A 12,556-nucleotide genomic window follows, 5' to 3' on the forward strand; every position below is an offset into this window, starting at 1 on the left:
GCGGCTTGGCATTGCATGCCACTGCCAAGCCTGTTGTCTACCAGTACCCCCAGGTCCTTTTCCATCCTAGACTCACCCAGAGGTTCCCCCCCTAGTGAGTAGCTTGCTTTCTGGTTTCTGGCACCCAAGTGCATTACTTTACATTTTTCAACATTAAACCTCATCTGCCATGTAGTTGCCCACCCCATTATTTTGTTCAGATCCGCTTGTAAGGTTTCCACATCCTGCCCAGAAGATATTGGCATGCTTAGTTTAGTATCATCCACAAATACTGAGATTGTACTAGATATCCTCTCCTCTAGATCATTTATGAATAAATCAGTGTAGTGATGGCGTCAGAAATCCCTAAGATGGAGATAAGTCGGTCATATGGGTAAAAAGCATGAAATGAAGAAAAGAGGGACGCCATAGTATAAAACCCCAAAAATGTTTGGGAAAAATTGATTGTGCTACCAATAGGTGTAAATAATGAACTCAAACACACCAAAAGTGAAAAATTGTGAACAAATGATAAATTAATTTGCACACGACAGTGATTGAATATAGATCTGAGTAAATACTTCTTATCAGAAGTGGGAAGAAGTGTGAATATAAGGACCTTCAATAGGTAAGTGAGAGAAAAGACACACAGTGGGGATCTTCATCCGATGAAAAAAGGAGGAGAGGGAACTCACCCAATCACACCACACCCAGTAAATAAGCTCCTTACCAGAGCCCAGTAAGGAGATTGCTTGGAATAAAGGCAAATATGTTGATAGATGAATCAAAGAGACCCAGCGGCATGAAGACTCTCCACAGATATGGCACATGTAGATCAATGAACATCAGAGCACACTCATCTCCTGGATGTCCCGAGCTTTCTCTGCAGAGGTCGGTGGACGCCGGGCGCAGCTCAGCACCATTCGTTATCCACATGCAAGTGATGCAGCTGCAAAAGGCACAGAGCTGAGCAAGGGAAGGGGGACCCGGTGAAGGCTCCTTCCCATGTCTTTGCTGGAAGTGTACACGGTCACTGGCTAAAGTGAATTACATGTATGTAAGCCGGAGTCTGGAGTTATTGCTGGAGATTCTGGAAACTACTGTGGAGGTTTGGGCACGCATTCCTGGCCGTGATCCATCCGAGTGGGGATTCATTCTAAAGGCGCAATATTAACCACTTTACCGCTAAGTACTTGAATAGTACTGCGGCAAAGTGGCTCGTTCCCGTCTGGCGACGTAGACCTACGTCGCCAGACTCCTCCCCTGTAGGCGGCGCTCGCGCGCCGCCGGAGGCGCGCTCCCGCTGTTTTCATTCACAGCGGGAGTCGGGCCAGGGGAGGAGCAGCGGCGATCGCCGCTGTTCTGCCCCGATCGTCGGGGATCTAGTGTGGAGATCCGCCCGCCTGTGTAAACACAAGCGGGCGGATCTCCTCAGTGACAGGGAGTGACAGATCGGACTGTTCAGCATAGCTGGACATCCGATCTGTCCCTGTCTCACACAGTCACCTCCCCCCCCACACGTCAGTAAGCACCAGGCATACATTAACCCTTCCCTCTCCAATAGATCTTTTCTTCTCCTCTCCGGGGTCTTCTCCTCTCCGGGCTCTCCTGCTTTTTTGCTGTCCCTCTTCTGCTGTCCCTCTTCTCCTCTCCGGGGTCTTCTCCTCTCCGGGGTCTTCTGCTCTTTTGCTGTTGGCTGTCGGCTCTTCTTCCTCCGGTCCTCCTCCGACGACGTCTCCTTGATTATGACGATCTCCGTGTAGCACCACCCCCGCAGGAGCTGCTGATTATGTTATTGGGTCTACACCCTGCCTAACAACCCAATCAAATTGGCTCGATCCCTCCTCAGGCACAACTGACCCAGAATAGGACTGGACTATCAAATAGATACACAGGTTGGAATACAATACTTCACTATGCAACAATACCTTGTTACCTTCTTGAATAGTAGTCCTTCTGGGTGACACAATGGAACAACGCACAAGATTGTAATTAACCAAACTTAGTTTACTATGTATCAAATTGAATAGGGGAGATACAATACAATACAATACAAGTCCATAAAAGGTTATTTAAAACAGCTTTAAAAAGGTAAAAGAATACCCCCACACTCCTCCTGCATTAAGGCTAGACACAGTACCAGGTAGGTGGGCCTATCTGAGTCCCTCCCCCAGAGTTCTCTTCTTTCTTGTTGATCTTCGCTAGCAAGGTTATTGAATAGAGCTCATTTGTAATCCAGATTAGGAATAAAGATCAAGAGAGAAAAAACAACGAGCTGTTAGTTGTCACCGCAGGGTGTCTGCGTAACTGAGCAATAACTTCTGCGAGAGAGATAAGCCTCTGGCGACTCCTTTACAGACCTTATTGTTTGTCTATGAGTCTCCTGAGAGAGTATGGTGATAAACCCCGGGGTTTTATCACCTCCTGCTGCGCTACCGCTATCTGTAGATAAAACTGTCTCTTCAGCAGATAAAGTCAGTTATTGGGCATGTGCCCTCTCACCAACAGAAGTTTCTCCTTCGCGCGCTTCCACTGCGGTCTCAGTCCTTTGGCTATATGCCAGCCGCGCGGGGTCCTTCTGGCGGATGACTTCCGGTCTCGGCAAACAGCAGTATGACCTCCAGGAATGTGCCTCGTGCTTGAGATGGGACGGTTCCACGTCGTCCCTCCAGGCTAAAAGGCTCTGGCCCAATATCCAGTGTCAGTCCTTCACTCTCGCTCGCTGGTTCCTCAGAGTCCAGCGCAGAAAGGCCCCCCCTTCGCGCGCTTCTCTCTTCCTTTAAATAACCTCCCCCATAGTGCCGTGCGGTGCAGCCGTGCACCCTGGATCTTGCAAAGCAGCCTGGGAGATGTAGTTTCTTCATCTTGTGAAAAGGAAGTCACAGCCTGGGAAATTCCATGCAGCTACCACTAGAGGGAGCCTAGTTCCTGGATCTTGCAAAGCAGCCTGGGAGATGTAGTTTCTTCATCTTGTGAAAAGGAAGTCACAGCCTGGGAAATTCCATGCAGCTACCACTAGAGGGAGCCTAGTTCCTTCCCACATATCAAACAGTGTCTTTAGGCATGTTTAACCCCGCTACACACTCCCCCCACTTGAGAAACTTTGGTCCCCAAAGAGGTCAACAGTATGTACCCTAGTGCATAGGTTGGCATTATACAACAAAAACATTAACATTTTGCTGAAATAAGTCAATCTGAATATATCCAATTTTGTATTCTAATAGCAGTGCAACAGTAAAACGATAAAGTGCAATTAATAAGCAAATAAGTGATTTCTACAGTGTTAATATAGTGCTAATTTCTAGTGCTTTTATATAGTGCTCCTTTAAAAAGCACATGTGCCTTTGCAATTTCTTAAACACTTACATCTTAAAGTTTGTGTTGAAAAAAAAACATCAAAAGGTGAGAGAGAAAAAAAACATATAGTGAGGTCAGAGCAACAAAATGTGCGCAAACATTAACTCACAAAGTAAACCAAATTGTGAACCTCAAAAACTGTGCTTATTATAATGGCCAAACCCAATATCCTTATGTACAAACTTAAATGCAAACGTTTTCTACTTCAATACTTTGTTCTCATGATCTCTCACAGACCCCCCAAAACTTGGGGCCCGAAAGAACCTTTCAGCTTGTCAGGGACAGGTTCTACTGGCCTTGTATGAGGGCCGAAGTTGAAGGATACTGTCATTCTTGTGTCCGGTGTATACAGAGGAAGACTCTGCCACGTCAAGCAGCCCCAATGGGCCATCTACAAAGTCAGGGACCCATGGAGCTGGTGTGCATTGATTTCCTTTGCTTAGAGCCTGATCTGAGTGGCCAGGGGAATGTCCTTGTGGTAACAGACCATTTTACCAGATATGCTCAAGTATTCCCAACAAGGGATCAGAAGGCCTCAACGGTAGCCAAAGTTCTTGTAGAGAAGTTCTTTGTACATTATGGGTTACCACAACGCCTCCATTCTGATCAGGGAAGGGACTTTGAAAGCAGACTGATCAAGAGACTGTTAGATATGTTAGGCATTCAAAAGACTAGAACCACTCCCTACCATCCACAGGGGGATGCCCAGCCTGAACGATTTAACAGGACTCTTTTGGATATGTTGGGGACTTTGAGCTCAGAGAAGAAACAGCATTGGGGCAAGCACGTAGCTGCCATTGTGCATGCCTACAACAGCACTGTCAGTGATGCTACTGGATATTCCCCTTATCGGCTGATGTTTGGAAGGGAGGCTCGGTTGCCAGTGGATTTGGCCTTTGGCATTTCGCCTGATCATACCTCTTCAGCATCGCATAGAGGATATGTGGACCGACTGCGGAAGAGTCTGAAAGCGGCCTATGACAAGGCTCAGGCCACATCTGATCAACGTGGACTGCGGAATAAAAAAAATTTCGACCTAAAAGTTCGGATCCATGACCTGCAACCAGGGGACAGGGTTTTGTTGAGAAACTTGGGTGTCCCGGGAAAACACAAGTTGGCAGACCGCTGGAAGTCCCAACCTTATGTTATCTGCAAGCAACTGCCAAACCTTCCTGTGTACCAAATTCGGCCTGAGGGAAGTGTGGATCCATTGAAGGCTTGGCATCGGAACCATTTGCTGCCTCTCTCTGAAGCGGTTCGTATGCCCCCTGTGGAAGACTTGTCAGCGGCCCCTTCGACTTCTCGCCGGTCCAGACCAGTTACCAGATCTCAGACGATGCTCCCAGATGAGGGAGAGGGAAGTTCTCCATCTGAAGATTTGGAAGATGAAGAGGAGGTACCCGACTGGTTGTGGTCATCTCAGTTGCCAGAACCCACACCTGCCTCCCTGTCTTCGTCTGACTTGGCTGATAGAGGAGCCCTTCGGGCAGAAGCCCCTGAATTCATACCCTTTCATATGCTTCCAGAAGAAGCAGCTGAGGATGAAGATCCTGAGGAGGAGGTTGCACCCTTCTCTGAAGAAGAACTGACCTCTCTTGAACCATCAGGTGCCTCTGTGTTGGAACATGAGGAGGGGGACATGGAAGAATCCTCAGAAGTGCCTGATCCTAGTACCTCTGAGAGCATGCCTCCACGGGAACAGAGGGAAAGGAGAGTCATTCACCCACCTAAGAGACTGACCTATGATCAATTGGGTGAATGTTCGGAAGAAGCTGTTTTTATCTCCAAAAGGTCTCCTGACCAGCCTAGTTCCTCCACTGTAGATTTGGTGGGGGACAACCCTAGCTCACCCCCAGGCACAACTGTACAGGCCACCCAAGTTTTGGGGGGTCTGTGAGAGATCATGAGAACAAAGTATTGAAGTAGAAAACGTTTGCATTTAAGTTTGTACATAAGGATATTGGGTTTGGCCATTATAATAAGCACAGTTTTTGATGTTCACAATTTGGTTTACTTTGTGAGTTAATGTTTGCGCACATTTGTTGCTCTGACCTCACTATATGTTTTTTTCTCTTTCTCACCTTTTGATGTTTTTTTTTCAACACAAACTTTAAGATGTAAGTGTTTAAGAAATTGCAAAGGCACATGTGCTTTTTAAAGGAGCACTATATAAAAGCACTAGAAATCAGCACTATATTAACACTGTAGAAATCACTTATTTGCTTATTAATTGCACTTTATCGTTTTACTGTTGCACTGCTATTAGAATACAAAATTGGATGTATTCAGATTGACTTATTTCAGCAAAATGTTAATGTTTTTGTTGTATAATGCCAACCTATGCACTAGGGTACATACTGTTGACCTCTTTGGGGACCAAAGTTTCTCAAGTGGGGGGAGTGTGTAGCGGGGTTAAACATGCCTAAAGACACTGTTTGATATGTGGGAAGGAACTAGGCTCCCTCTAGTGGTAGCTGCATGGAATTTCCCGGGCTGTGACTTCCTTTTCACAAGATGAAGAAACTACATCTCCCAGGCTGCTTTGCAAGATCCAGGAACTAGGCTCCCTCTAGTGGTAGCTGCATGGAATTTCCCAGGCTGTGACTTCCTTTTCACAAGATGAAGAAACTACATCTCCCAGGCTGCTTTGCAAGATCCAGGGTGCACGGCTGCACCGCACGGCACTATGGGGGAGGTTATTTAAAGGAAGAGAGAAGCGCGCGAAGGGGGGGGGCCTTTCTGCGCTGGACTCTGAGGAACCAGCGAGCGAGAGTGAAGGACTGACACTGGATATTGGGCCAGAGCCTTTTAGCCTGGAGGGACGACGTGGAACCGTCCCATCTCAAGCACGAGGCACATTCCTGGAGGTCATACTGCTGTTTGCCGAGACCGGAAGTCATCCGCCAGAAGGACCCCGCGCGGCTGGCATATAGCCAAAGGACTGAGACCGCAGTGGAAGCGCGCGAAGGAGAAACTTCTGTTGGTGAGAGGGCACATGCCCAATAACTGACTTTATCTGCTGAAGAGACAGTTTTATCTACAGATAGCGGTAGCGCAGCAGGAGGTGATAAAACCCCGGGGTTTATCACCATACCCTCTCAGGAGACTCATAGACAAACAATAAGGTCTGTAAAGGAGTCGCCAGAGGCTTATCTCTCTCGCAGAAGTTATTGCTCAGTTACGCAGACACCCTGCGGTGACAACTAACAGCTCGTTGTTTTTTTCTCTCTTGATCTTTATTCCTAATCTGGATTACAAATGAGCTCTATTCAATAACCTTGCTAGCGAAGATCAACAAGAAAGAGGAGAACTCTGGGGGAGGGACTCAGATAGGCCCACCTACCTGGTACTGTGTCTAGCCTTAATGCAGGAGGAGTGTGGGGGTATTCTTTTACCTTTTTAAAGCTGTTTTAAATAACCTTTTATGGACTTGTATTGTATTGTATTGTATCTCCCCTATTCAATTTGATACATAGTAAACTAAGTTTGGTTAATTACAATCTTGTGCGTTGTTCCATTGTGTCACCCAGAAGGACTACTATTCAAGAAGGTAACAAGGTATTGTTGCATAGTGAAGTATTGTATTCCAACCTGTGTATCTATTTGATAGTCCAGTCCTATTCAGGGTCAGTTGTGCCTGAGGAGGGATCGAGCCAATTTGATTGGGTTGTTAGGCAGGGTGTAGACCCAATAATATAATCAGCAGCTCCTGCGGGGGTGGTGCTACACGTCTTCTGTGACGTGATGGGGCGGGGCCTCCCGATGACGTCATCGTGGCCACACCCCCTAATGGCTATATAACAAGCTGCAGAGACCGGAGATCGTCATAATCAAGGAGACATCGTCGGAGGAGGACCGGAGGAAGAAGAGCCGACAGCCGACAGCAAAAGAGCAGAAGACCCCGGAGAGGAGAAGACCCCAGAGAGGAGAAGAGGGACAGCAGAAGAGGGACAGCAAAAGAGCAGAAGACCCCGGAGAGGAGAAGACCCCGGAGAGGAGAAGAAAAGAAGAGAGGACAGCAGAAGAGGGGACAGCAAAAGAGCAGAAGACCCCGGAGAGGAGAAGACAAGAAGAGCCGGATGAAGATTTTTAATAAAACTTTCCAAAACGTCTCCTGTCGTTATTTCCATACACTGCCTTTTATGTGGTGAATGAGTAGGGGTACAGTGTACCCCATACCCATTCACATAGGGAGGGGTCCGGGATCTGGAGGGCCCCTTGTTAAAGGGGGCTTCCAGATTCCAATGAGCCCCCTGCCCGCAGACCCCCACAACCACCGGCCAGGGTTGTGGGGATGAGGCCCTTGTCCTCATCAACATGGGGGCAAGGTGCTTTGAGGTGGGGGGTGCAGAGCTCCCCCTGCCCCAAAGCACCAACACCCCCCCATGTTGAGGGCATGTGGCCTGGTGTGGTCCAGGGGGGGTGGGGCCGCTCGCTCGTCCCCTCCCCTTTCCTGGCCTGCCGGGCTGCATGCTCGGATAAGGGTCTGGTATGGATTTTGGGGGGGACCCCACGCCGTCTTTTCGGCGTGGGGCTACCCTCAAATTCCATGCCGGACCCGAAGGGCCTGGTTTGGAACCTGGGGGGGAACCCCACGCAGTCTTTTTCCCATTTTTGGCGTGGAGTTCCCCCTCAAGATTCTCACAGTGCAGGTCGCGCCGCAAGTCGGATCCGACTTGCGGTGTGACTTCCATTCAAATCAATAGGCTCCCATAGGGAACCATTGATTTTGAATGGAGGCAGAAAAACGCTGCTAAAAGCAACGTGGCCAAACGTGCAATAACGCAAATGGGAAAAGCTACTGAAAGCACGTTTAACAACTGCTTTTTCCCGGCGTCAGAAATAGCTTTGCAGGACGTTTTTGCTAACGTCCCGTGTACATGGAGCCTTAGTGTAAAGATCAGCGTAATCAACAATGTGTGGAAGACAGGCAGGTCAGCTGATGATATTAGCATCTGCTATGAGTCTGACTGTGTGGAGCAGTATTTTATTGGTCATAGGCAGCTAGGTCTTTCACATGGATCCTTGAGATATATTGTTGACAAATATTACTGTCCCATTTGAAGTAATCTAAACCATATTCTCAGTGTCCATTCCGCTACAGCATTCCTCGCTCCCATCTCAAAAGGTTGGGAGGTATGCACTTGGTGAAGTTCACCAGGTGAACCCTACTGTGTGGCAAGGTCCCAAACTTAGGGCCCACTGCAGAATGGAATCCTCTTCTGGACTGGGCATTACATACAATTGTGGTGGCTTTCCTCTTTGCCTTTTAGGGCTGGACCCAGTAAAGAGTAAGGTGTGTTGTGAATAGCTGATGGAAGTAATCAGCGCTCAGTGCTATTTCCTCAAAATGACTCTGTAATCAGTGCTGGGACAGGTGTCACTGGCAGGTGATAGGACATCAGGGACTTAGTGAAGTAATTTGGTCTCTTACCATAAGGTGGCGCTAACCCACATGAGAAACAATATAATGCTGTCAGCATTCAGTTCCTCCATGCTGTCCACCACCCTACATCACCCAGCCTGTCTCTGATTTTATAAAGTCAGACCCGTACAAATTAAAATCCAATTAAGTATTTGTGACGGTACTCACCGTCACTGGGAGTGAAAGACAGATGGTTTGGATTGCTTCAAATGGGGTCTGTGTTTATATATGATAATGTGTATTGAACTTCAATGTCAGAGACAGGCTCTCCCTATTGTCTGTGTATTGAGGTGTGATGTGGATTCTGTTAAGCCTGTCTGTTCCATTGCTAAATGTTATTGAACTCACATATTGTTTCTGTCCAGATGGCTAGATAATTAGTTCAGGTTAAATCTATTTCTGTATAAAATGTCATCTGCTTATGATAAGATAATGTAATCAGGCAACCCCTGACCTGTGTGTAATAATCTCATCAGGAGGGGGATGTGCTCATGTGTGTATAAATTGAGTGTGAAACTTTTCAATAAAGGAGAAGATTTCAGTACAAGCTAAGTTGTCGGCTAGCTTTGTATGGGGGCGGCTGGAAAATCTGATATCTTTGTTCACGACTGGAAGGAAGCCGTATACTGACGGAAGTCCACAAATACAGTGTGGGTTGTGGTTCTGTTACAGTATTGATGTGTTAATGAACACAAAGATAATAAATAACTCTTTATTGAATTTGTGTTTCTTGTATTTTCCTGTAAAATCCATTAAAAGCAACCCTATAAAACTATACATAAACCAGCATATACGATAAAGCTTTATAAAATACTTAAAATAAAATCACCTGATTATTGAAGAAAATAACGTAAAATGTAACCTAATATAACAATATTTAGTACAATATTGCAAAAAAGCAGAAACTTAGTTACAGTGGAAAATCTAGTAAAAAGGGGCATTAGTCTAAGTGGGATGGTGGGATATGATTGGAGGGATCACCAGAATTTCATCACATCAGGAAGGTCATACAAGAAGATGGCGGGTAGTAGGAGGGAGCCAGGAGAGAATGTAGGAAATATAGACAAGCTGAGGTCATGCATGAAGATTACGGGAAATGCGTCTTTGTTGTCTCATGATGAAAGATGGATTGTTCCTCCGTGTCTTATGTGAAGAGGGTCTATGATTTCTTCTTATGTCACGTAGTATGTAGCAATGGGCAATGAAGATGAGGGGCATTGTCACAAGCAGAACCAGGAAGCCCCCAATTAGAGATTTCTGAAAACAGTCAAAACAAGTCTGATCTGCAAGAGATAGGAGAGATCGGAGTGTGAGATATTTACAAAAGGTAAAGCTTGTTCATCTTCTATCTGTAATGGGTGGACAATGATACTCTTCAGCCAGAATACCCCCCCTTGTAGACTCTGACTTGTTTTGTACCAAACATAGCAATGTTAACCTTACTTTAACTTTTTGGTGAGTTATGGAAGAAGATAACCGTATATATAATATTTTCTACATTTTATATTTATAAATATAATGGATGTGGAGGCCTTTTGTTCGTTTTTTGTTTGGGGGGAGGAGGGCAGCATTTTATTCTTGGATCCAGGCAGTACGATTACATAGTTACATAGTTTGTGAGGTTGAAAAAAGACATCAGTCCATCCAGTTCAACCTATGATGTGTGTGTTTGCTGTTAACTGTACATTGTATACCCCTGTATGTGGTGGTCTTTAAGGTGCCTATCTAATAGTTTTTTTAAACTATCGATGCTCCCTGCTGATACTACTGCTTGTGGAAGAAAATTCCACATCCTTACTGCTCTGACACTGAAGAACCCCTTATGTATTGTGACAGGAAGTCAGGTAAATCTGTGGGTGTTGTCACAGACGGGAGATACATTTCTGCTTTGTTTAGAAAATTCACCAATTACTATAGGGTGTCGGCTGCAGAGGTAGCCAGAAAGCTGTAAAGGTGTAAGGACGTTGAGTTAGCTTCAGCTATTCAGGATGAGGCAATTAAGGCCTCTATAAGTTATCCAGAGGATGACTACTGATTGCTGCCTCCTGAGGCTGTGTGAGCTGAGGAGAGCAGTCAGCCGAAAGACTTCTGAAGGTGAGGTGATGGACTTTTTGTGTGTGAAAAGAAAATGGCCTATTGATTGTCTGCTGTATGGCCAGCAGTGTCTGCCCAGCAGTAGGTTGGGACAGACTCCCTAGGTAGGTTCATGTGTGTGAAGGTAGACGCCCACAGTGGCCAGGATTTTTTTTATGTTTGTTTTTGAATTATGCTGTTTTTGATGCTTGCACTTGTCTGAAGAAAATTGCAAGAATAAACCATAGACCGTTGTTTTCAACTACTCCTCGGCTATCTCTCTGTGTAACGAACCCCTCCAAGGGGCTCACCCTCTCCCACTACCGAGCTAACCCCTCACAGTATTTTAAGGTTAAACCGTTTTTCCTCTAGTTTTAGTGAGTGGCCACGTGTCTTATTGTATTCCCTTTCTCTAAAAAGTTTGTTCCTTATGCTAGGGTCGCCAGTACAGTATTTGTACATTGATATCATATCCCCCCTAAGTCGTCTCTTCTCCAGAGAGAATAAGTTCAGTGCTTGTAGTCTTTCCTCATAGCCAATGCCCTCCATTCCCCTAATTATTTTTGTTGCCCTTGTCTGGACTCTCTCCAGTTCCAGCACATCCTTCCTGAGGACCGGTGCCCAGAACTGGACAGCATATTTCAGATGTGGCCAGACCAGAGTCTTGTAGAGTGGGAGAATAATCTCTTTATTTCTCGAGTGAATCCCATTTTTTATACATGCCATTATTCTGTTGGCTTTGCTTGCAGCGGCTTGGCATTGCATGCCACTGCCAAGCCTGTTGTCTACCAGTACCCCCAGGTCCTTTTCCATCCTAGACTCACCCAGAGGTTTCCCCCCCAGTGAGTAGCTTGCTTTCGTGTTTCTGATGCCCAAGTGCATTACTTTACATTTTTCAACATTAAACCTCATCTGCCATGTAGTTGCCCACCCCATTATTTTGTTCAGGTCCACTTGTAAGGTTTCCACATCCTGCATAGAAGATATTGGCATGCTTAGTTTAGTATCATCCGCAAATACTGAGATTGTACTAGATATCCCCTCCTCTCGATCATTTATGAATAAATTAAACAGGATTGGTCCCAGGACAGAACCTTGGGGGACCCCACTTTCCACACCCCCAATCCGAGTACTCCCCATCTATCACCACCCTCTGGACTCTCCCCTGGAGCCACTTTTCTATCCAGGTACTCACCCTATGGTCCATACCTACATTCCTTAGTTTGTACAGTAAGCATTTGTGGGGAACGGTGTCAAATGCCTTTGCAAAGTCCAGATATACCACATCCACAGGCTTACCTTTATCTAGGTGGCAGCTCACTTCATCGTAGAAGGTTAATAGATTGGTTTGGCAAGAACGCTTTTTCATGAATCCATGCTGATACTAATAATACCATTTTCATTACTAAAGTCATGTATGTGGTCCCTTAACATCCCCTACAAAATCTTGCAGACTACTGATGTTAGGCTGACCGGGGAACTGTCAAAAACACTGCTTTTCTGAATTCCCTGACGCCTCATTGACTCTGTTATGCACGGACCCTGATTCCGAAATAAACCAGTTGGTGCCTGAGGCCTATCATGGGTTTGTTGATGTTTTCAGCAAAAAGGGGGCTGACACTCTCCCTCCACATCGACCATATGACTGCCCGATTGAACTATTTCCCGGGGCCGAGATCCCCTTTGGGCGAATATTTCCACTCTCTGAACGTGAGCAAGAGG

The 12,556-nt window shown here is 46.1% G+C and overlaps 1 pseudogene across 1 annotated transcript in view; it reads right to left on the reverse strand.

The window, feature by feature from the left end:
- Positions 1–9,547: 9,547 nt before the first annotated feature.
- Positions 9,548–12,556, reverse strand: part of LOC309545902 — a 1,177,957-nt pseudogene continuing 1,174,948 nt past the window's right edge. The window contains exon 6 of the transcript XR_014226150.1: positions 9,548–10,044. The product of XR_014226150.1 is annotated as an uncharacterized misc_RNA (transcript). The remainder of the gene's footprint in view (positions 10,045–12,556) is intronic.

The sequence above is a fragment of the Pelophylax lessonae genome, assembly GCF_965119305.1.
Source record: "Pelophylax lessonae genome assembly, chromosome: 2".
NCBI classification, from domain to species: Eukaryota; Metazoa; Chordata; class Amphibia; order Anura; family Ranidae; genus Pelophylax; species Pelophylax lessonae.